The following is a 24,985-nucleotide window of genomic DNA, read 5'->3' as shown; positions in this document are numbered from 1 at the left end:
ACCAAGACAATGCCCCATCTCACAGTGCGTTGTCAGTGAAGACGTTTTTGGCAAAACACAACATTCGCATCTTAGATCATCCACCCTACTCACCTGATTTGGCCCCCTGTGACTTTTTTCTTTTCCCTAAAGTCAAGTCAGCTTTGAAAGGAACTAGATTTGGGACTGTTGAAGCAGTAAAAGAAAAAGCGACGAAAGTAATGTATGGACTTACCGAAAATTATCTGCAGCATTGCTATGAACAGTGGAAAATTTGTATGGAGCGGTGTAGAGACCGAGGAGGAGAGTACATTGAAGGAGATAACATGAAATTGTAAATAATTGTAAATAAATGTTTTTTCCAGCATCAGTCCGGTTTTTTTCTAGCCGCACCTCGTATAACGATCCATTCAACTTAAACTGGCTCAACCCGGACGGCGACCTGGTCATGCACTCTCGGGACCACTTCCTTCCATCGGGCAGTGGATGTATCGCCAGCTATCCCGACGAGCCGGCAGCTGTGGCCGAGCGCTTACAGGCGCTTCAGTCCGGAACAGCGCGACTGCTACGGTCGCAGGGTCGAATCCTACCTCGGGCATGGATGTGTGTGATGTCCTTAGGTTAGTTAGGTTTAAGTAGTTCTAAGTTCTAGGGGACTGATGACCTCACATGTTAAGTCGCATAGTGCTCAGAGCCATTTGAACCTGTTTTTTATATCCCGGCGAGTACTGGCGCTGTGCGGTCCTCACTGCTCCCCGTCTCAAGCGAACTACCTGTCGCACAACGACACGGAAATACTAGAGGTCGCTCTAAAGATAGTACCACAGTACTTGCTATCGATAAGCACTGCTGCTGCCACTGACGGACAGACAAAGCGAGCAAACGTAGTGGCGCCAGTGAACAGACTAAGAAAACGAGAGGTGACATTTCCAATACAGGACGCCAACCTGTCAATGGCACGAAGGCGAGCCGGAGCACGGCCCAGAAATACTTTTAGATCCTGCTCCCACATTTACCTCTTATATCGGATATTGATATAAAGTTCAGAGCCTGAATTAAGTAAAGAATTATTTATCACGTCCAGATTGGTGAAATTTTTTCTCTTTTTTTTGCCTAAGTACAACATGGCAGACAAAGAAAATCACAAGAATTGGCAGGCACGCCGAAGTTCCATGCTCTGCGATCAGAGGTCTACATCCAGCTCGTATAGATGTCACTGAGATTAAGGGTGAAAGAGATTCTCTGTTTCAAACTCGCATTCTGCGCCCACTCTAAGGCAAGTAAATCAGCACGCTCATGCTGGATGCCTGCCCGCAGGTTTTTTCGACTTGCACGTAGATATAATTAAAGGCCGTCAGCATATAAGTGCTATTGAAGTGGAGAGAGTAGTTGACATATAACTAACATATAATGTGAAAGGTAGTGCGCCTAATACTGATCCTCGTGGGAGCCCTGACAATACATTTCTCTGTTGTGATCTTTTAGTCCTAATCCTCACACACTTTTGGCGAGATGTACGGTATGAGTGAAGCCACTGCACAGCACTTTCAGAAAAATTTTGACTTTTGAATTTAATAACTAGAATGTCAAAGTTGACAGTCTCGGAAAGCTTTACTGAAATCCAAAAAGAACATAATAGTGTTTGCTCATAGCTTGTTTCAGTTCGTCACTCACCTATCTCCTATGAAACATTTTTAGACTATGACCAAACCTATGGACCAGAGTTTAGCTAACAAACGCATAACAGTGAGCGAACTGTCGATCCGAGTGTGAGTAGGAGGAAATATTGTCTGTAGAATGCTGGGGCAGCACAAATTAAAAAAATGTTTGCGCCAGGTGGGTTCTGGGAATGTTGACGGAGGTCCACACCTACCCTACACTCTGATGTGGCACCGTGTTGTTACCACCTCTTCGGTAAACTGAAAGAATCCCTTTGCTGAACGAGATCTGAAGATAATGATTGAACAATGGCTCAAACGTGCTGGTCCTGGCTTCTACCTGAGTTGCAGTTGCGTAAGACAGTTGAAAGGGCAGAGATTATGTGGAATAATGACATTTTGTGCCTAAAAATATACCAAAGATAAGGAAAATAAATTGGATGCTTGTAAATCATAGTGCGTATCTTTTAGAGTGACCCCTATCCATCAACTTTACTGACTATTCTGATTACAGAGATAAAGATCTGTGCACTGTAAAATAATATTTGAATATTTTGTAAGTAGTCCAGATCGTCTCGTGAACCGCCCGGATAGCCACGCGCGCTAACAGGTCGCTCCCGGGATTGGGGAAGCAGGATGTGATGGCAAATTTCACTGTACGTTCGTGCCACCTCTCTAGCGCCATCTGCTAACAACATTTGTAACTATTAGGTTGGTGCGTAAATTCGTAGCGTTTCTATTCTGCATGTTGTTATTCCGATTGCTATGGGTTTATTTATCGATTTCCATTTCTTATTTGTAGCTCATTGTTGCTATTTGAGTTTGCGTATTGTTATTTTATCATTTGGAGATAGTGAGTGGAGCTGTGAACGTCAGAAAATGGAGTGCCCAGTGGAGAAACCGAAACATTTCCGACATATTCTTTTGTTTGAGCTCTGTAGAGGGGTGACAGAAAAGGAGGCCGCCAGAAAGACTTGCGTCCTTCATCAGGGCAATTTCCATCGCCTCCCCCTCCTGAATGATGAACTTCGCTGTGACATATACCCTTACTTCCAACTATAACCTATCCTTGTTCCCCCCCCTCCCCAAGGCCCCCTTTTTCATCTCCCCTCCTTCTGCCACAGCGGATTTTCCTCCTCCCCCCCGCCCCTGAGACGCTGCACCCCATCCTTGCCTCTTTCACTCCCACGTCCCTCCTACCGTGCCCTCTTGGGCGCGCCTCCCACCCATCGCCCTCCCTTCTATTCCCCTCCTTCCCTTCTTCCGTTCTCCCTCATCTCCTTGCGCCTGGCAGATCCTCTGTTTTGATCATCGTCAGTGTGCCACGTCAGTGTTGTGTTTAGTGCTGTTTCTCCTGTTGCGTCGAGAGGTGTGATTTTAATTGTGTGCTAGCCTTGTACTTAGTGCTACTGTCAGTGTTTGTTATATGCTACGCCATCCGACGATACTTTTATGCTCCGGTCATATTGTGCCTTGTGTTCTTTTAATTGTCCCAGTGAGTGGTTCTTTTGTGTGCACTACTTTTTTACGGTTTTTATCTCCATTTTACAGTCGCCCCTTTTTTGTCTATTGTCTTCCATGATGTCCCCCGTTTTTTATATCTATGTTCACCATGTTTTCTCCTTTGTTCTTTTTAAATGTCTTCTATTGTTTGTTCTATGTCTTTCAGCTGAAGAGCAACGCATATGCTGCTGCCAGCCCGCCCCGATGGGGCATTGAAATACAATAAAGGAACGAAAACACTTGCGCCGTGTATGGGGATAATGTCGCTGGACAGAACATAGCAAAAAAATAGTTGTCTCGTTTTAAGGAGGATCGTTTTGACGTTATTGACTCTGTAGGAAGATCTTCGGGGTGTGATGAAGATCGTTTAAACGCATTAATACACAACGATCCACGTCAGTGTACTCGAGAACTGGCAGATGTGATGAACCGAGATCATTCCATCATTCTGCAACTTTTGCATGCAATGTGAAAAGTTGAAAAATCGGGTGTATGGGTTCCGCGTGCTCTAAGCCATAATTACAAAAACCAGCAGATGACCATATGTGCATCTCTGCTTGCTCGTCGTCAATTGGCTGGTGAACAACACCAACCATTCCTGTCCTGTACCGTTACTGATAACGAGAAATGGTGTCTTCATGCTAACATAAGGAACAGAAAGGAATGGTTGTGCCCGGACAAAGCAGCAACTACCCATACAAAAACGTGAGCGTTTCCACGAAAGATAATGTTACGCATCTGGTGGAGCAGCGATTCTGTGCTGCGCTATGAAGTGCTTCTGCGGTGAGTAACCATCACTGTTGACATTTACTGTCATCAACTGAGACGTCTTGCAAACACAAGCCAAAAACAACAATCAGGAAGACTGCGTGAAGTTACTCAACGATAAAGACCGCCTGCGGTATGCTAGACTGGCAAAAACACTGTGCAGGACTTGGGTTGAGAAGTCACCCACCTTGTTCACCTGACACTCAGAGTTTTCACCTTTTCTGCTCTCTATCCAACAACATTCAAGGAACTTCCTTGCCGGATTTACACTACTGGCCATTAAAATTTCTACACCACAAAGATGATGTGCTGCAGACACGTAATTTAACCGACAGGAAGAAGATGCTGTGATATGCAAATGATTAGCTTTTCTGAGCATTCACAGAAGGTTGGCGCCGGTGGCGACACCTACAACGTGCTGACATGAAGAACGTTTCCAACCGATTTTTCATATACAAACAGCAGTTGACCGGCGTTGCCTGGTGAAACGTTGGTGTGATTCCTCGTGTAAGGAGAAGAAATGCGTACCATCACATTTCCGACTTTGATAAAGGTCGAATTGTTGCCTATCGCGATTGCGGTTTATCGTATCGCGACATTGCTGCTCGCGTTGGTCGAGATCCAATGACTGTTAGCAGAATATGGAATCGGTGGGTTCAGCAGGGTGACATGGAACGCCGTGCTGGATCCCAACGGCCTTGTATCACTAGCAGTCAAGATCACAGGCATCTTATCCGCATGGCTGTAACGGATCGTGCAGCCACGTCTCGATCCCTGAGTCAACAGTTGGGGACGTTTGCAAGACAAGAACCATCTGCACGAACAGTGAAAGGTGGCTACACTGAGTCACAGCGCCAGATATTGCGCCAAATATTATTATTCCGCCGCCTCCACTGGTGCAGTAGTAGTTGAGAGGATGTCGAGGGCAGTTATTGTTCTGTTGGGCGAGAGAGTAGATGCTGTTCGGTTGGTGTAATATATAGATGGAAGATGCTGCAATTGTCACAGTGTATTTGAGAAAGGAGATGGGATTCTGATTTATGATGCTGGTGTAATGGAAAATTTTCGTCAATATATAATGAGGTAAAAAGGTATTACAGTTTTCTTTGATAACAATGTCTCTTGCTCACAGGTACAGCCAAAAAATGCTTCTAATGGCTCTGAGCACTATGGGACTTAACTTCTAAGGTCATCAGTCCCCTAGAACTACTTAAACCTAACTAAACTAAGGACATCACACACAGCCATGCCCGAGGCAGGATTCGAACCTGCGACCGTAGCGGCCGCGCGGTTCCAGACTGTAGCGCCTTTAACCGCTTGGCCACCACGGCCGGCGGTACAGCCAACAAAGCATCTGGCTCGTGTTCATTTATTAGACTTGTAGTTCTGGTTTCTATGTGCAATTATAGCATTTCTGGTTTTTCAATTAGTTCGTTGTAAATGGTGTTAAAAATATTTTGTCGTATTGAGAAAGAACCGAGCCAGATACATGTACATTGAGTCACACTATCACACACAGAACAGTTACACTTGTTCTTTGTTGTTCCGTAGCTTTTATAGTTGCAGGGGACTTAATTAATCAATTGTGTTAATGGAAATTCCTTGTCATTCTTTGTTTTTATTTTATGCAGTCAGATTGCGTGCTAATACTAATCAGGGCCAACCGGTTACGAGACTTCGTAACCGGTCACACAGCTACTAAAATTATTGCATTTATTAATTAATATTTTAATTAAGCCCCCATGCGGCAGTTCGACGTTTGCAGCAGCATGGACTGTCAGCTCGGAGACCATGGCTGCGGTTACCTTTGACACTGCATCACAGACAGGAGCGCCTGCGATGGTGTACTCAACGACGAACCTGGGTGCATGAATGGCAAAACGTCATTTTTTCAGATGAATCCAGGTTCTGTTTACAGCATCATGGTGGTCGCATCCGCGTTTGGCGACATCGCGGTGAACGCACATTGGAAGCGTGTATTCGTCATAGGCATACTGGTGGCGTACCACCCGGCGTGATGGTATGGGGTGCCATTGGTTACACGTCTCGGTCACCTCTTGTCCGCATTGACGACACTTTGAACAGTGGACGTAACATTTCAGATGTGTTACGAACCGTGGCTCTACCCTTCATTCGATCCCTGCGAAACCCTACATTTCAGCAGGATAATGCACGATCGCGTGTTGCAGGTCCTGTACGGGCCTTTCTGGATACGGAAAATGTTCGACTGCTGCCCTCGCCAGCACATTCTCCAGATCTCTCACGAACTGAAAACGTCTGGTCAATGGTGGCCGAGCAACTGGCTCGTCACAATACGCCAGTCACTACTCTTGATGAATTGTGGTATCGTGTTGAAGCTGAATGGGCAGCTGTACCTGTACACGCCATCGAAGCTCTGTTTGACTCAATGCCCAGGCGTATCAAGTCCGTTATTACGACCAGAGGTGGTTGTTCTGGGTACTGGTTTCTCATGATCTATGCACTCAAAACCACATGATTTCTACAGACTCTTGGAATAATAAAATTACCCCAGTGAAGGCATACTGCTGTAAATAGTGTAGGAGAGTAAATGATGCTGACTAAAGACTCTGTTATGTGCATCTGTTGTGTTTATTAAACTTATGGAGAAACACTTCAAACTTTTGCGCTAACCCAATAGTATTCCGTAACTTCCGTATAAAATAGTTACAGCTTTCACAATAAACACACAGTTTGTTCCAGTCTCCTGTGTTAGAAACAGTAACCGTAGTATCACACTTAATTTGTCTAAATCTTACGTCAGATCTCCTTTTAACGACGCTCCACCTTTAGGAAATACACTACTAGCCATTAAAATTACTGCACGAAGCAGAAATGCAGATAATAAACGGGTATTCATTGCACAAATATATTATACTAGAACTGACATGTGATTACATTTTCACGCAATTTGGTTGCATAGATCCTGTGAAATCAGTACCCTGAACAACCACCTCTGGCATTAATAACGGCCTTGATACGCCTGGCCATTGAGTCAAACAGAGCTTGGATGGCGTGTACAGGTACAGCTGCCCATGCCGCTTCAACACGATACCACAGTTCATCAAGAGTAGTGACTGGCGAGTTGCTCGGCCACCATTGACCAGACGTTTTCCATTGGTGAGAGATCTGGAGACAGTGCTGGCCAGGGCAGCAGTCGAACATTTTCTGTATCCAGAAAAGCCCGTAGAGGACCTGCAACATGCGGTCGTGGATTATCCTGCTGAAATGTAGGGTTTCGCAGGCTTCTTCGTCGAGTACACCATTGCAGGCGCTCCTGTCGCTGATGCAGCGTCAAGGGTAAGCGCAGCCATGATCTCCGAGCTGATAGTCCATGCTGCTGCAAACGTCGTCGAACTGTTCGTGCAGATGGTTGTTGCCTTGCAAAAGTCCCCATCTGTTGATTCAGGGATCCAGACGTGGCTGCACGATCCGTTACAGCCATGCGGATAAGATGCCTGTCATCTCAACTGCTAGTGATACGAGGCCGTTGGGATCCAGCACCGCGTTCCGTATTACCCTCCTGAACCCACCTATTCCATATTCGGCTAACAGTCATTGGATCTCGACCAACGCGAGCAGCAATGTCGCGATACGATAAACCGCAATCGGGGTATGCTACAATCCGACCTTTATAAAAGTCGTAAACGTGATGGTACTCATTTCTTCTCCTTATACGGGCATCACAACAACGTTTCCCCAGGCAACGCCGGTCAACTGCTGTTTGTATATGAGAAATCGGTTGGAAACTTTCCTCATGTCAGCAAGTTGTAGGTGTCGCCACCGGCGCCAACCTTGTGTGAATGCTCTGAAAAGCTAATCATTTGCATATCACAGCATCCTCTTCCTGTCGGTTAAATTTCGGTCTGTAGCACGTCATCTTCATGGTGTAACAATTTTAATGACCAGTAGTGTACAAATGAGGCTGTATTTGGCAGGAAATCATCAGTACCTATTCCGTAGGCGCTAATTGCGGTTGCTTGGCGATGGTATAGAAATATATTTTCGGATTTCTGTAAGTAAAGAATCACGGCATCGACCTTTGAGGCTTCTATCTGTAGCTTGCTGCTCGTCGTGAACGTACAGAGCAAGCCGAGTTCCGCACATTCGGCCTTTGTGTAGACCGCGTTGATTCGTTCAGAGCAGTGGTTCGGTCTGCCAGAAGATTCCATCATACGCCAGCACATCTAGGGCGCCTCTTTCGATTGCTGTGCTGTATACTGAGGCAGCTTATTCGATACATTTCCACATGAAAGGCGGTGACGGGGTGGCGGTATTGTATTCACGAGCTCACTCATGTGTGCTGGAGCCTGCGCCGGGTATGATAAGACGCTTTCGTGAGCCGCTGCACAGCACACGATTCTTCTGCGCGGAGGCATCCGAGGCGGTGTTCCCACCCCAGAAGGAAATATTTTGTCTGAAGCCAAAGACATCGCCCTAACGGATGTTTGTCGCGCCAGCTGACGAAGCAGACGTACAAGACAGAAGATCCCGCTGTACGCTTAACGACCGATAGTCTTTCTTAAGAGTTTAAGTCATATACGGCTCTGCAAGGTTGTAGGCTATCCACGAGGTTATTCAGTTTGTACGTTGGGCAAGCAGTTAAAGAAAACAAGGAGAAATTTAGGAAGGGAATGAAGTTCAGGGAAACGAAATGAAAACTTTGGGATTTGATGACAACATTGTAATTTTGTCAGAGCCATTAAAGAACCTGGAAGAGTAGTTGACAGCATCCTATTGTGTTATTAAAAGAGGTTGTAACATGAGCACCAACAAAACTAAACCACGGTTAGGGCATGTAGTCGAATTAAATCAGGCGATGCTGAGGGAATTAGATCAGGAAATGAGACACTAAAAGTAGCTGATCAGGTATGCTATCTGGGCTGCAAAATAATTGATGATGGTCGAAACGGGGAAAATGTATAATGCAGACTGGCAATAGTAAGAAATGAATTATTGAAAAAGAGGGCATTGTAAACATGTAATGTTAATTTAATTGTTACGAAGTCTTTTCTGAACTTAATTATCTGCAGTGTAGTCTAGTAGGAGAGTAAAACGGGGACGATAACTAGTTCATACAAGAAGAGAATAGAAGCCTTTGACACTGCTGAGTAGACAGAATAACTAATGAGGAACTGTTGAATCGAGTTGGGGGAAAAAAGAAATTTTTGGCAAACTTGACTAAAAGAAGGGATCGGTTGATAGGACATGACCTATGGCATCAAGGAATCGTCAGTTTGACTATCAAAGGAAGTACAATGGTTGGGAAAGGGGGCGGGGGATGGAGGGAGAGGCAGTAATTGAGGGGCTGAGAGTACAACTTGTACAAGTGCTTCTTGAGGTAAACTGAATAAATGACTCCCAAAGTTAAATGGCTGTTTATGAATTATGTGAGTTACTGCCAAAACATCAGACTTCGTTTACTTAATGATCAGTTAGTCATTGTATAATTAAAAGTATGATTAGAAAGTGTAGAGCACCTGCATTATTTTTTATAATATATTAAAATACTTTTACTCCTTTCATCTAAAATCGTTTCAGAATAAAACAGGTACAAATCGAAAAACATTTTATTTAATGTGATACATTTTCAAGATTTTGGATACAACACACACTAGATATATAGTGCAATACACGTTCGTTATACAACAAGGAATAGTGAGTAATTAGATCGAAATTAATAAACAAGCTGAAAAACAATAAGTAAATAGCAAATAAAGTTAAAATACCAAGATGAAAATATATGGATGTGGTTCCAACACATACGAGGGACTATTCAGTCACTTTACATAATCCCTCACAGTCAGTGTCTATAGAATCATAATAATCATTTCCTTCCGTGCTGTCTCTTGAAGGATGTCCTCCCTGCTAACTCTCGTGATGCTGTATCATTGTGCTCTGCCTTTTCCAGTCTTCATTAACCACGTCCTCTTCTTTCTCCATTTCCTCTTCTTAATCCCATGGTAACTGCTGTCTGAGAATGGGATGCATTGTTATAGAATTTTCCAATTCTCAGATTTTATTTCAAATTCATCTTGACGCAAAGGCTACAGAAGGAATATTGACGGGGAACCAATACTGGTACTCCTAAAATCCGCTTCTGTAAATCAATGTCACGGCTTACTGTATACTTGAACTGCACTTTAGAAGATTTTCTTTGTTGATTCAGATCCACTTGGTATTCATCCGTCGTATTTTGTTTCCTTCTGTGTCTTTAGGAACTTTATCTTTTGCTATGGCATCCATGGATTTAATTGAAAGCAAGTTTTCTGTTTTCAAAAACATTCTGCTGACCTACTTCACTGCTTCCATCCTTTCTTAAAAAACAAATACATGTTTGAAGTGTTTCTTTGCCTTGTCAAAGAGAGCAAAATCTTAATCACATTCTATATACAGTATGTACAGAGAGGCTCAAGGACCTTACACGTTAATGATTCAGCATGCTAATTTTGCCTCAAGGTGTACGAGCAGTATTTCAAAATGTGGCCTTTTTACAAATGCATTAAATATTACTAAGCATACATATTAAATTATTGCTGTACTTTCAGAAAAGTACATACGGAAACCTTCATTAATTAATCAGCAATTCTCCTTCCGTCTATCATTTCACTTATACTAGTTGTACTTTAAACGCAGTCCAGGCGTTGGCTTAGAGCTTAAGTTTTATCATCATACAGTGCGCCACTATACAGGAAATCGCTTGCACCTCTTTTACTAAGAAAAGATCCACATTTTAGCTTTCCAAGTGTGCATTTTGATCTTTTTCTTCTGAAATGTCACTTGTACCGTCAGCCTCTCAAAATATAGAGTGGGATGAAAGGATGAATCCAGTAAGTGGGCTCCAACGGATGTACTTTGCAGCAGTTATTCAGAGATGGAAAAGCCTTGTACAGGGTAGGCTAGTGTGGAGACCTGCATCAAAACCAGTCTTTCAACTGAAGGCTTCAACAACAACAGCGGATTTATCGGGAATGAATTGCAACAGTTTTTCAGTCTACGTTAGAGATAGACTGAAGCGGAAATTTCAAGTGAATTGCACTCTGTTGCAAAAAGAGTCATCTATTTCACAAGACAATCCTTTAAAAAATTGAATATAGAAACATGGGATAGGTTTTAACATATGCATCGAAACTACATGTTTCTCTTAGCTCCATTTGTAAGTTGTCGGTTCATGTGATTGCCGATACAGGTCTTCCAGGGGCACATAGTTAGCTCGCTCGATCGATCAATTGCTCGTCTAGTTTTTTTCTACAACTGTGAAAAATTTCAAAAATGTAGTTTTTAACAGGACGGAACACCACCGCACTGGCACCTACATGTAAGAGCATTTCTTAACAGTGGTCTCTCTCAACAATGGACCTCACATAGCACCACTGGTTGCAAGGTCGCCTGTAGACCAGGGACCGTTCAAAACCATTCGATGTAATTTGAATGTGGTCTGAAACAGTAAAGGGTGCTCATGCTTCTTCAGCTCTCCTACTTCATGCCTTTCTGTGGCGTGATCACAAAGGGATGCGACACATACATGATTGCAGTGGTAAAGTGTACCTCTAAGACTCTCCATTTTGGTAATACCCTTGGTGGTGACTGCCCACAACGATTGAGAATTTTAAAAAAATATGTCTTTAGAGAGAAAGCCAGCAAAGTAGTCCTAGACGCCTGCAGGTATGCAACCGTTTGACACACCTCCGACGCCAGCTGCTGAAAGGTGGCTACACTGAGCCACAGCGCCAGAGATCGCGCTAGAGAGTATTGTTCCGCCGCCTCCACTGGCAGTTCTTGTCGAGATGTGGCAGTAGTCAGTGCTTGTCGAGAGGTCGTGGTGGAGAGTGCTTGTCGAGATGTTATAGTAGGGAGTGCTTGTTCCATGTTTTATGCAGTTGTTTGATGGGCTTGACAGCAGATGTTGTAGGTAAGAGGGGCTATAGCGATATGCCGATCGTGTGACATGTTAACGGGGGCGTTGGGCAGAATTGTGGTGAAATTTGGCACCAACTTCATATAAATAACCTACATTAGACTTCACATGAACTCCTGAACTCTGACCTTTTTTTCGCATGTGTCGACACCTTGGGTTTTGAAGTGTCGTCGAACCGGAGGATGACGTGGAGAGGCGTCAACGTTTTTACACCGTTACAGTGGTAGGTTATAGGCACCTTTGCGCCAAATTTCCAAATTATGCATCGCAATAGGAAACAATTACCGGGTTTCGAAAAAGTGATCCTTTAATATTGCTGCTCTGTGTATTTTGTACTCACTCTACCATTCACAACAAATGCGCAGAAGGAAGGTGTGGGAGGGGGGAGGGGAGAGATACAATTGTAGGTAGACACGCTATACCCTCTGCCACACACCCTGAGGTGGATTGCATCGTAACTGTCAACATGAAACTGTAGAGGCAGGAAGGCTGCGTTGCCGGCCTGTTCTCGCCTGCCACACATGCTTCCGAGACGAGGAGACGCTCAGCGTGGCCGGCATTAGCTATTTAAGACGCGTAGGCATACGCTGTGTTTGCATCGCGCAGGTAGCCGCGTGCCGGCGCGGCGTTAAGCTTTTATACCGTGTGGCGGCGCGGCGGCTGTGGTGGAGGCCACACAATGCCCGTGGTATAAAACGCCGCCGCATAATGGCGGCGCGGACAGCCATGGGACAGGATAGGATGTGGTAGGCCGACCCGTCACCTGTCACTGCGGCCTCATTGTGGGGGCTGCTCTGTGTGTGTGTGTGTGTGTGTGTGTGTACGTGTTTGATGAAACTGGCGAAAGTCAGTCAGATAGGTGCCACGGTAGGGAGGAAAGCGGCGGGTAAGCATCCTCGATGAGAACTATCGTAACTTTTACCTCGAAAAAAGTAATGTTCGGTAATTTTTTGTTTATTTATAGGCTCATAACTGCAGGCCACTTACGTACTGAAATCCCTGAGCCACAGTGCCGTAGCACGCCTGTAGACGAGCGAAAACAAGTTGGCACAGCCCGCTGATAAAGAGGAGAGGCACTGTACCAATATGTTTTCGATCCTGTAAGGCAGAGTTTCCCAAACTGTTTTCCTCGGAACTCTCGTGTACCACGGGAAGTGGCTAAGTGCTCTGCGAAAAACTATTAATTACATGGTGGTTTTTTCGTTATTGTAACGATAGTTTTTTTTTAATTTTATTATGTTTTCTGTGGTATTGGCCATGATTTGAAATTGAGTTAACCACTGAATAAAATAAGCTTTTCGCATTTTTTAAAAAATTTCTTCGCCCTTCAAAACAAACACCGTATCTCATTACAGTACCAGGATTCTCAAAGCGCTCCGTCAGATGAATAGTTTGGTAATCCTCGTTCTAAAGCATGCTAGAAAATCGTTACTGAGAACGAGGAATTTGTCGACACCGCATATAAATTTAAGTGTTAGGAACTATTTTCTGGCCGGCCGAAGTGGCCGTGCGGTTAAAGGCGCTGCAGTCTGGAACCGCGAGACCGCTACGGTCGCAGGTTCGAATCCTGCCTCGGGCATGGATGTTTGTGATGTCCTTAGGTTAGTTAGGTTTAACTAGTTCTAAGTTCTAGGGGACTAATGACCTCAGCAGTTGAGTCCCATAGTGCTCAGAGCCATTTGAACCATTTTTTAACTATTTTCTGGAGCTATTGCTATGATGAGGTCTTGTGCGTGCATGACACATGGATAATTAGCAATTCAGACAAGAAGAGAATAGAAACTTTGGAAATGTAGTGCTAACAGATGACTAGATCAAATAAATAAAGGGCAAGTAGTGAATAGAATTGAGGACAAAATGGGCACAAATTGACTAAAAGAAGAGATCGGTTGATAGAACACAACCGGATGCATCAAGGAATCATTAATAATTAATGTGTGTGTGAAATCTTATGGGACTTAACTGCTAAGGTCATCAGTCCCTAGCCTTACACACTACTTAACCTAAATTATCCTAAGGACAAACACACACATCCACTCCCGAGGGAGGACTCGAACCTCCGCTGGGACCAGCCGCACAGTCCATGACTGCAGCCCCTGAGACCGCTCGGCTAATCCCGCGCGACCATTAATAATTTCGAAACAATGGAAGGAAGTGTGTGTGTGTGTGTGTGTGTGTGTGTGTGTGTGTGCTGGGTGGGGACGGAGGGCGAGGAGGGAGGGAGAGGGGGAGGGAGGGAGAGGGGGAGGGAGAGAGAGAGAGGATCAGCGTAGATTTGGAAATGAGACGCTCACAGTAGTAGAAGATTTTTTCTGTTTCTGCAGCAAAATAACTGATGGTGGTTGATATAAAGACGATATAAAATCGGACTGGGAATAACAGGAAAATCTAAGAGGCAATGTCGTGACTGATTGACTGACTGACTGGCTGACTCATCATCGCCCAGTTTCAACCGCTAACGATAGAAACTTGGAATTTGGAACAGTTGTGAGTCTTATACTGTAGGCGTCGTTTAAGAACGGATTTTCCGAAACTCCAACCCTAAGGGGGTGAATTAGGGGATGAATTTTTAAAAGAAAAAAAGTCGCTATTAAGGCAATTTTGAAGCTAGACCTACGAAAACTGGTATTTGGTTTCTCGGTCAGTAGTAAAAAAATACGTGTTCACCATTTTTGGAAATTTAAACCTATGAGGTGAAATAGTGGATGAACGTTGTCTTTGAAAACATATCAGTATTACAGAACCACTCAAGTATTCTTAAAGGTACATCTACGAACATCGGTTCCTGACTTCTTGGTTACAAATTTTAAAAAATAAGTCTTTCAGTGTTTAGGGAAATCGTAAGAGGGTGAAACAGGGGATGAGATTTTTTGTGGATATATTTTGTTATGAAAACATTTTTAAAGCTAAATCTATGAAAGCTTCAATTTGTCTTCTCAATTAGAAATAAAAAAAATATGTGTTTCACTGTTTTGGAAATTCAAGCCCTATGCGGGTAAAAGGGGGGATATAAGTTTTTATGATAGTACTTCACTGTGCAAGCATTTTTTAGGCTAAATCTATGAAAATTGGCATTTGGCCTTTCTGTCAGAAATAAAACATCCGTATCTCACTGTTTTTAGAAATTCAACCCCTAAGGAGATGAATTACGGCGTGAAATGTTTTATGAGAATTTTTCTTACCAGAGCATTTTCAAAACTAAATCTTTGAAAATTGGTGATTGACTTCTCGGATAGAGGTGAAAAAATACGTGTTACGCTGTTTTCGGAAATTCAAGCTCAAATGTGCCGAAATAGCGTTAGACCGATTCACTGACTCATAATCACTAGGCCAACCTGTTAAGGATAGAAACTTGAAGTTTCGAGAGGATTTGAATCTTATACAATAGGCATCGTATAAGAAGGGATTGTCCGAAATTTCACTCCTAAGAGAGTTAAATACGGGATAAAAGGGTTTTTGAAAGTATGTCGTAATTCAGGGAATTTTGAAGCTAGGACTACAAAATCTGGTATTTGGTTTCTCATACAGAAAATAAAAAAAACACTTGTTTCAGCTTTTTTGGAAATTCAACCACTAAGAGGGTAAAATAGTTGGTGAACTTTTTTAAAAAAATAAACGATTCATCAAGAACTGCTAAAGGATTTTTAACGCTGCATCTATGACAATTGGAATTTGACTTCTGGATTAGGAGTAAAACAACACGCGTTTCAGTAATTCTGGAAATTCAACCCCTAAGGCAGTGCAATAGGGAATGCAAATTTTTAAGAAATTATTTCGTTACATTAAAAAAAATTTTAAGCTAATTTATGAAATTTGGTATTTCACTTCTCCGTTAGATACAACGAAATATTTGTTAGGGCATGAAAGTTGGTGTGGAAACATCTCCATAACGACGCAAAAGGCACGATTAAGAAAGACTTTGGACTCCAGCTACCAGAATCGCTTTTTGGTCGGAAGTTCATACGGAAAATACCAAGCTTATATGGCCTTAACTAGCTTGAAAAGCTTAGAAACGTGTTCCACTTTGTGAAGAACATAAAAATTCGATTAAAGTCTTTGTAGGCCATACAGTCTATACAGTCTACGCGAGTCAAGCAGCGGGCGGTAAGCTAGTCGTTACATAAAAAGAGAAAATTGTCAACATTCAATATAAATGTATTAGGAACTCTTTTTCTAAAGGTATTTATTTGAAATGTAGTCTTGAACAGACGTGAATCGTGGAGGACGAACAGTTCAGACAAGAACGAGACAGAAGCTTTGAGATGTGGTGGTACAGAAGGATGTTGAAGACTAGATGGGTAGATTGTGCAACTAATGTGCTGTACTGAAATGAGGAAAAACTGGTGTGGGGCGGACGCCACGAAGTGATGGACCCAACCATCAGCAAGCATTGTGCAAGCTGGTGATGGATCAGTAATGGAGTGGGCTGTATTATCGTGGAATGGACTAGGTCCTCTGGTCCAACTTTGACTGAACATGAGTGTACAAAAATTCAAGCTCATGCAAGGCGACGAAACAGCAATCACCTTCGAACTGTCACTTGACCTTGTACGTAACAACACGATAGCGACTAAAGGGCGGCTTTAGCTGTCGCTTATCACTTCTTTCCCTTCTTTCACCATGGTCCGGAGTCAGCGTTAAAGTTCAAGTCCCCATATAAACTGAACGGACAACACAGTTCAAAAGTCCGAGGAAAGTAAAGAAATACAAAACCTTGGGGTTGGTGACAGCTTTACTTTCAGTTAACGAGACAATGACATCAGAGCTTATCAACATTTTTATTTTAGCCCTTTCGAAGTTGATCTTCAATCTACCGTGCGCTACTCATTCATGCTTCCTGTGTAACACACAGTCATTAACGTTCTAACTTAGACTCACGGAGTGACGCGAGCTGTACTGCACCTCAAACAATACCTCCACGTGAGAACTTGAGCTCTTCAGCGCAGTTCCCCCTAAGAACTGAGCTGACAGTAGGTCGCAGACTGCGATAGTGGTCTACTTCCTCGGCAGTAGAAAGTTCTGGAGCGCCTTCTCCAAAAATCCTACAATGTGTCACACTGGCGGCCTGCTGCCTTCTAAACCTAAGAGACTCAACTCACTAATAGAATAGCCCATGGGTGAGCCTCTTTTCAAGACGGTGTCCATTCCGTTTAACTGCTCTTCCAAGACCTTTCCTGCCTCTGAGATAATTACAATGTCAATGGCAAACCACAAAGTTTTTATTTGTTGATGGTAAAATCTTCAAGGTTGTCAGGCTGCGTCATGTTTATCTTCCATTTATTCTTGCACAATCGACGTTTTGGCCGCTCTGCTAGGATCTACACTGGATTATTTTTTCTACCAGAACTTTAATTCCTCTTCCACATTTCTCCTTCGTTTCCTTTATTGCTTGTTCAATTCACAGATTCAATAAAATCGGGGAGAGGCTTGAACCTTATCTCACTTGCAGCTCAACGACCTGATTCTCTTTCGTGATGTTCGACTGTTATAACTACAGTCTCGTCTCTGTGTAAGTCACAGCGAAATATAAACTACGTTTTAACATGTTGGATGTCCCTAGTAGATGCTACGAGGGTTGTCCAGAAAGTAAGTTCCGATCGATCGCGAAATGGAAACCACTGGCAAAATCCAGTAAAGCTTTGCAAAGATGTGTTGGACAGTGCCTCTAGTATGGTCGTCGATCGTGTCGCTTCGCTCTTTTCAGTTTTGATGAACAGTAAGCACGTAAAGATTCGTTGGGAATAGCGTCTCCCGCCAAGTATGAGGACCTGGTTAGAGATTTCGCCTGTGTCATGCAGCCCACATAACACAACTGTCGTGCAGTTCCTTCTCCATGCCAATTCTCAGCCGTACACTGCAGGGGCAATGAAGACGCTGACGCTCCTGCAGCGTTTCCGGTGAGAAGTGTTTGACCACCCACAAAACAGTCCGTAACTGGCTCCCCCTGAAGTCTCATCTCAGCTCACAAGAACCGCTGGCTATGAAGACAAAAGTTTTCCGCAGACAACGAGCTGTAGACCAGAGCAGATAACTGGCCGAAAGCACAGGCGGCTGCTTTCTATGACGAGGATATTGGAAAGTTGATACAACATTACGACAACGCTCGAAGCTGGAGCGGCTACGATGTAGAGAAGTAGGTGGAGGGTGTACCTACCTGTTGCAAATAAAACGTTTCTGGTTTTCGCTGTCGTTTCCATTTCGCGACCGATCGGAACTTACTTTCTGGGCAACCCTCGTATTTGTCTTTCTGTTTCCGATTCATTTTCCTTAAAAGACGTCTGGACACTGAAAGCAGACAGTTCAGACGACTAAATCACGGCACTATCTGCAGATAAAAAGCCACAGTTACAGGGTGGACGAAATGAAATTGGGTCTTATAATGCAGTGGCTTACAAGACATCAGGACGAAAGTAACTTCCGCACGATGTTTCGCTCCAGATAACTTGGCTCCATGAAACTTAGAAACAGTACAGTAGTTAACTGAAATAAATAGGGAATGAGGCGAACAGAAATTACTCTTTTATTTACAGACAAATATTGCATTGCTGTCTCCGTCACTTACGATTGTCTCCTGGACATTACAGTACGCAAGACTGAGCACCACGGACAGCGATGCGTGCTCTACAGCGTGCTCCCATGCTGGACACAAGGTTGGTGAGGAGTCCTGATGGCAGAGTGTTCCACTCCTCCGGGAGGGCGGTTCACAGACCTGGATGATTCTTGGCGCATACGTATCGCCAAGGCACCCCACACGTACTCCATGGGACTGGTATATAATGTTCGATGGGTGTACTGAACTCCAAATCTTTGAACATGGTACACTTACCACTGACCGCCATTGTGACACTGTATTCCTTCCCCATCTGCGCCTTTTCAGAGGTGCATTCGGCCCTGACTTCGCTTTTATGGATGATAATGCATGACTGTATTGAAGAAAGGACGTGGTGGATGTTTCATCTGGTCCGCACAGTTCTGTGAATGTTTTAGGACACAACATCCTTTCAACGGCTTTATGGCACAAACTGTTGGTCAGAGTTAACGCCCACAAACTGGATAAACACGCCGCTCGTAATGGTCCACGGCGTGACACAGTGACCCCATACTATGTGTGTGTGCCATATTAGTCTTTCTATACAGGGTGATTCAAAAAGAATACCACAACTTTAGGAATTTAAAACTCTGCAACGACAAAAGGCAGAGCTAAGCACTATCTGTCGGCGAATTAAGGGAGCTATAAAGTTTCATTTAGTTGTACATTTGTTCGCTTGAGGCGCTGTTGACTAGGCGTCAGCGTCAGTTGATGCTAAGATGGCGACCGCTCAACAGAAAGCTTTTTGTGTTATTGAGTACGGCAGAAGTGAATCGATGACAGTTGTTCAGCGTGCATTTAGAACGAAGTATGGTGTTAAACCTCCTGATAGGTGGTGTATTAAACGTTGGTATAAACAGTTTACAGAGGATGGGTGTTTGTGCAAAGGGAAAAGTTCTGGACGGCCGAGAACGAGTGATGAAAATGTAGCACGCATCCAGCAAGCATTTGTTCGCAGCCCAGGAAAATCGACTCGCAGAGCTAGCAGAGAGCTGCAAATTCCACAATCAACTGTATGGAGAGTCCTACGAAAAAGGTTAGTTATGAAACCTTATCGTCTGAAATTGGTTCAAGCACTGTCTGCAGCTGATAAGATTAAAAGAATCGATTTCTGTGATTTTATCCTTGCTCAAATGGAAACAGATGAATCTTTCGTTTCAAAGATTGTGTTTAGTGATGAAGCAACTTTCCACACTAACGGGAAAGTCAACCGTCACAATGTCTGTATATGGGGCACTGAGAATCCGCGGGAAACAACTCAGTATGAACGTGACTCGCCTAAGGTGAACGTTTTCTGCGCCATTTCAGCCAATAAAGTTTTTGGTCCCTTTTTCTTCGAAGGTGCTACTGTAACTGGGCTACAGTATCTGGAGATGTTAGAGAATTGGCTGTTCCCTCAGCTCGAACAAGAAGCACAACAATTCATATTTCAGCAGGATGGAGCGCCACCACATTGGCACTTATCTGTCCGTAACTACCTGAACGTCAACTACCCGAGGCGATGGATCGGCCGCCAGGCAGCCCGTGACACTTCATCACTGGCCTCCAAGAAGCCCTGATCTTACCCCCTGCGATTTTTTCTTATGGGGGTATGTTAAGGATATGGTGTTTCGGCCACCTCTCCCAGCCACCATTGATGATTTGAAACGAGAAATAACAGCAGCTATCCAAACTGTTACGCCTGATATGCTACAGAGAGTGTGGAACGAGTTGGAGTATCGGGTTGATATTGCTCGAGTGTCTGGAGGGGACCATATTGAACATCTCTGAACTTGTTTTTGAGTGAAAAAAAACCTTTTTAAATACTCTTTGTAATGATGTATAACAGAAGGTTATATTATGTTTCTTTCATTAAATACACATTTTTAAAGTTGTGGTATTCTTTTTGAATCTTCTTGCAGAATGCAAATACACCAATTATTTGACTTGAGTGTCTCCTGTGAAATAAAACATCATTCCGTAACGGATAAAGCTCCTTTATTCTTGTTTTTTTTTCCTGCTTGAATGAGTTGTATAACAGAACTCCGATGAGAGTCTTCACACTGCAAATGTGTCTCGTTTGTATACATACTGAGGTGTACTCGTCGGTTTTCAAGATACTTCATAAGTAACACTTTAAAATCTGCAGTTTCTTCTTCTGTGTCAGTGGTGTCTGTTAACTCTTCCAGCTGTCTAGAAAATGCATCTGCGATAATATTCTCTTTGCCGTGTACACAAATAATTCCAAAATGATATTCTTTTAAATCAGCATCCACCTGGCTAATTTTAGAAATAATAGTTTACAGTGATTAAGGAAGCTGAGTTCTTGGTGATCAAAATACACCTTCGTGTACGTGCCCGACAGGTAACAGTTCCAACTCTGTGTAGGTATATGCACATTCACAGTTAATGAGTGTTTTGCTAGCAAAAGCTACTCCGCAAAGTTTAGGTGATTGCTTAATTGAAATAGGCAAGACCTAGTCCATATGATGATGTGTCACTCAGTAAACCGAAATCTAATGCCATGTCTGGATGGCGTAACATCGGTGGCATGACAAGAATGGACTTGATTTTGTCAAATGCTATTTGACAATCCTGAGTCCATAGCCAAGAGACATTTCTTTTTTAAAAGAGTTAAAAATGCTTCTGAGTTTAAAACTTTATTTGGCATGAATCTTTGGTAGAATGTACCCAATTCTAAAAATCCTTTTAATTGTGTCCTATTACATGCTCGTGGTGCATTCTCTGTGGCACCGATTTTGTTAATTGCAGGTAAAATACCATATGTCGATATCAAATGTCCCAGAAAGCTAATACCTGTGAGGTCAAATCTTGATTTCTTTAACGTGCCCCCTGAATGTTGAGATCGCTGCTGTACACACGGCAAATGTATGTTGAGCCGGCCGGAGTGGCCGTGCGGTTATAGCCGCTACAGTCTGGAACCGAGCGACCGCTACGGTCGCAGGTTCGAATCCTGCCTCGGGCATGGATGTGTGTGATGTCCTTAGGTTAGTTAGGTTTAAGTAGTTCTAAGTTCTAGGCGACTGATGACCTCAGATGTTAAGTCCCATAGTGCTCAGGGTCATTTGAACCAAATGAATGTTGAAAGCGCTACTGTACACATGGCAAAATGTTCATGTGTTGCTCCCGTGCTTTCATTACAATCAACATGGCATCTATGAATGGTGTAGCAACATCACATAACCCAGGTCTCAACACTGTGTCTACTGCTGAAATGCAAATGCCTGAGCTCACATTGAGACCGAATAGCAAGACAGTGAACTGGTAGCTGCATCCTCAGTAAAGAAGTGCTGTATACTTCCGTGATTCTCAGTTCAATTGTGGTAAAAATCTTGACACCAGGAAAGTTTTTAACTGTCTGTGCTATGTTCGGAGATCTTGTCCTTACAGGTAGGATAATTTTGCTTATTTTTCTTGCCTCGAGAACCAGAGGAACACTTCCATCAGATTTTTGTACCACCATCAATGGGCAACAATTCTGACCGTTTGACGGTTCATTAATGCTCCAGGTAAGCATACCCTTTATTTCTTGGTCAATGGCAGATTTTACTGTGCTGGGAATGGAGTAATATTTGTGACTGTATGTCCTTTGAGGTGCAACATTAAGGTAGCACGGTATACTCTGATAATACCTGATTTCTCATCGAATACCGTGGCATAATGTTGAAGTAACTCATGCAATTGTTCAATTTGTTGAGGCACTTCCTTCATCTACCTTTTGTTTGATTTACTCAGGTACAATGGGATTCGAAAGATTGGAAGATGAGTAGCTGCTCCTCCTATTAGTATCCTGAGTAATTATTTTATTGCAATAGGTTGGCAATAGTGTCTGTTTAACTCCTGCTTCTGCACTAAATTAACTGTTATTGAAGCTTTCTGTTTGTTTAACGCAGGTCTACCACAGGCGAAGTGTATTATGCCATCCATTTCTCTCAGTGGCACATGCCTAAAAATTAAATCTACAACCAGATTCGGAGTCACTAGGCATATGCATTCTATAGCTCCATTACCAAGTCCATAATTATTCTTGTTTGTACCTTTATAGAACGAGAGCGTCCTCCTACAGCACATAATATTTTGCAGTTCGCCATGGGTAAGAGCGGCCGTTATGTTTGTTCCTGTAATCTCTTTAAATGTGTCATGGAGACCGTGTTCACACTGGCATCAACGTCCAGAACAGGTAAAACATAAATTCCTGCAATCTTAACGTTGATGTCTGCTTGTGGAATAGTTTGAAGTGGAGAACTGCAAGATTGGTCACTGCGCATCAGTTCATTCCTAATGCCTTCGTTAAAATGTATTACCTTAATGTTAACGTCACAGCCCAATTCGCTACTAGCGACCAGCCTTTCAGGGCTAAAGTTGATCGAATCTAGTTTTCCTGTCCTTTACTGAGAGGTGAGCGGTGCTCATTATTAACATCTGTAATAACTGGAAAATAATTCCTCCAATCATTACTACTGTCATTTGTATTTGGTGGGCTTTGGTTCCCTTGCCAATGTGAAGGTGCGGAATGTTGTTGGTATCTGGGATTATATGTTCTATCATGTCTCTTGTTTCTGTAATTGTGGTTATTGTTTTTACCCCAGCTGCCACTGTGTGGGAAATTATTGCCATTATTATTGCTATAGATGTTACCAGAACCTGTTTCTTGGTTTGTGTTGTTATTCGATTGGTGTGGATGGTTTTGTGCATCTCTGTATAGTTTTGCCTGATATTACTGTTATGTCCGTTTAAGTTGGCAGCTCTGGCCTTTGCGTCCCCTATCAACACATCCTCAGTATCGAAGAAATTCTGAAAATTGATATCATAACATGCAATAGCTTTTCTTGTATTTCTAGTGGAAATTTCGCTTTTAATGTCCGCACAGTATCTTTTTGCGGTCGTAGATTCGGTTAAGTACTTTGTCTTGTTGAGGTAGCTCTCGAAATACCTTCGCATCATACCTAATCATGGATTGTATAGTTTGGCATTGCAAACTAGCTTGCACAGTCTCTCTTATACGGCAGCAAACTAGTGTTTCGGTATGGATGCGCTCTCAAACTGTGCATAACTGTCACATGTCTCGGCTATATCCACTGCCCACACAGTTCCTTCACCTAAAATATGTCCACCGACACAAGCTATTTTCTAGCTTTCTGTCCATATCCTTGACAGCGGCCTTTAAATGATTTTATAGAGATAACTGGGTGAACAGTCTTATTTTCTGGATTAAAAGTTTGAAACGTTCTATGTTTGGTCAACTTCTCTTCCATGTGCAATGCCGCATAATCACCCATAGGACATACGAGGGCAGTTCAATAAGTAATGCAACACATTTTTTTTCTGAAACAGGGGTTGTTTTATTCAGCATTGAAATACACCAGGTTATTCCCCAATCTTTTAGCTACACAACACTATTTTTCAACGTAATCTCCATTCAATGCTACGGCCTTACGCCACCTTGAAATGAGGGCCTGTATGCCTGCACGGTACCATTCCACTGGTCGATGTCGGAGCCAACGTCGTACTGCATCAATAACTTCTTCATCATCCGCGTAGTGCGTCCCATGGATTGCCTCCTTCATTGGGCCAAACATATGGAAATCCGACGGTGCGAGATCGGGGCTGTAGGGTGCATGAGGAAGAACAGTCCACTGAAGTTTTGTGAGCTCCTCTCGGGTGCGAAGACCTGTGTGAGGTCTTGCGTTGTCATGAAGAAGGAGAAGTTCGTTCAGATTTTTGTGCCTACGAACACGCTGAAGTCGTTTCTTCAATTTCTGAAGAGTAGCACAATACACTTCAGAGTTGATCGTTTGACCATGGGGAAGGACATAGAACAGAATAACCCCTTCAGCGTCCCAGAGGACTGTAACCATGACTTTACCGGCTGAGGGTATGGCTTTAAACTTTTTCTTGGTAGGGGAGTGGGTGTGGCGCCACTCCATTGATTGCCGTTTTGTTTCAGGTTCGAAGTGATGAACCCATGTTTCATCGCCTGTAACAATCTTTGACAAGAAATTGTCACCCTCAGCCACATGACGAGCAAGCAATTCCGCACAGATGGTTCTCCTTTGCTCTTTATGGTGTTCGGTTAGACAACGAGGGACCCAGCGGGAACAAACCTTTGAATATCCCAACTGGTGAACAATTGTGACAGCACTACCAACAGAGATGTCAAGTTGAGCACTGAGTTGTTTGATGGTGATCCGTCGATCATCTCGAACGAGTGTGTTCGCACGCTCCGCCATTGCAGGAGTCACAGCTGTGCACGGCCGGCCCGCACGCGGGAGATCAGACAGTCTTGCTTGACCTTGCGGCGATGATGACACACGCTTTGCCCAACGACTCACCGTGCTTTTGTCCACTGCCAGATCACCGTAGACATTCTGCAAGCGCCTATGAATATCTGAGATGCCCTGGTTTTCCGCCAAAAGAAACTCGATCACTGCCCGTTGTTTGCAACGCACATCCGTTACAGACGCCATTTTAACAGCTCCATACAGGGCTGCCACCTGTCGGAAGTCACTGAAACTATACGAGACGAAGCGGGAATGTTTGAAAATATTCCAC

The sequence above is a fragment of the Schistocerca nitens genome, chromosome 5, assembly GCF_023898315.1.
Source record: "Schistocerca nitens isolate TAMUIC-IGC-003100 chromosome 5, iqSchNite1.1, whole genome shotgun sequence".
Lineage (NCBI taxonomy): Eukaryota > Metazoa > Arthropoda > Insecta > Orthoptera > Acrididae > Schistocerca > Schistocerca nitens.
The sequence above is the reverse complement of the archived record's forward strand: the minus strand, read 5'-3'. Positions refer to the sequence as shown.